Below are 764 nucleotides of genomic sequence, written 5' to 3' on the forward strand. Positions count from 1 at the left end.
AAAAAAAAAAAAGAAAAAAAAAAAGAAGCAAAGTCCTGGAATAATCCATAATAATCCATATTGACAGCTGGGAGAAATACCAGTTGGGGCCTCTCCATAGCAGGAAGCTGGATGAAAACCCAGGACGCCACCCACGTCTCACCTCTCAGTTGGAGTCCCTGCACACTAAGCTACGTGCCAAGGCATCCAAGTGAGTTACTTCTCACTGCTGGGACGGCGGCCTTGGAATTCCAGTAACACAAATTGTCCAACCCTTTCCCTTCACTAAGGGGGTCTCCATATTTAGAGCAAACAACTACTGACTGAGTTTTCACTCTGTCTAAATTCCCAATCCTGGATCATTCACAATCTAGTTGTGAAACCTTAGAATGTTTGCCCACCAAACAGCAGCAACTACAAAGACAGCAAAGATGAGAAAGAATTAACTAGTACCTAGTGGGGTGCTGATTCAAAAGTATAGGAGTTGAGGAAAGGAGGAACATGTGTGTGGAGGGGAAGTCAAGGGAAGCTTCAGGGAACAGGTGGCTTTCACACCAGGCCTTGAAACAACCACCGTTTCATGTTCTCCTGACTCTGTGGGTTGGCATTTGGGCTGGGCTCAGCAAATAGCTCTTCTGCTGGCCTTGGCTGAGGCTATTCCTACAGTTGCAGACATCTGGCAGTTTGCTGGTGCCAGATGGTCCAAGATGACCTCACTCACCTGAGTGGTGGTTTACACCAGCTCTTAGCTGGGCTCCTGTCCTCCACGTGGCCTGGGTTCTTTT

This window comes from Colobus angolensis, unplaced genomic scaffold (assembly GCF_000951035.1).
Source record: "Colobus angolensis palliatus isolate OR3802 unplaced genomic scaffold, Cang.pa_1.0 Scaffold44, whole genome shotgun sequence".
Classification (NCBI taxonomy): Eukaryota; Metazoa; Chordata; class Mammalia; order Primates; family Cercopithecidae; genus Colobus; species Colobus angolensis.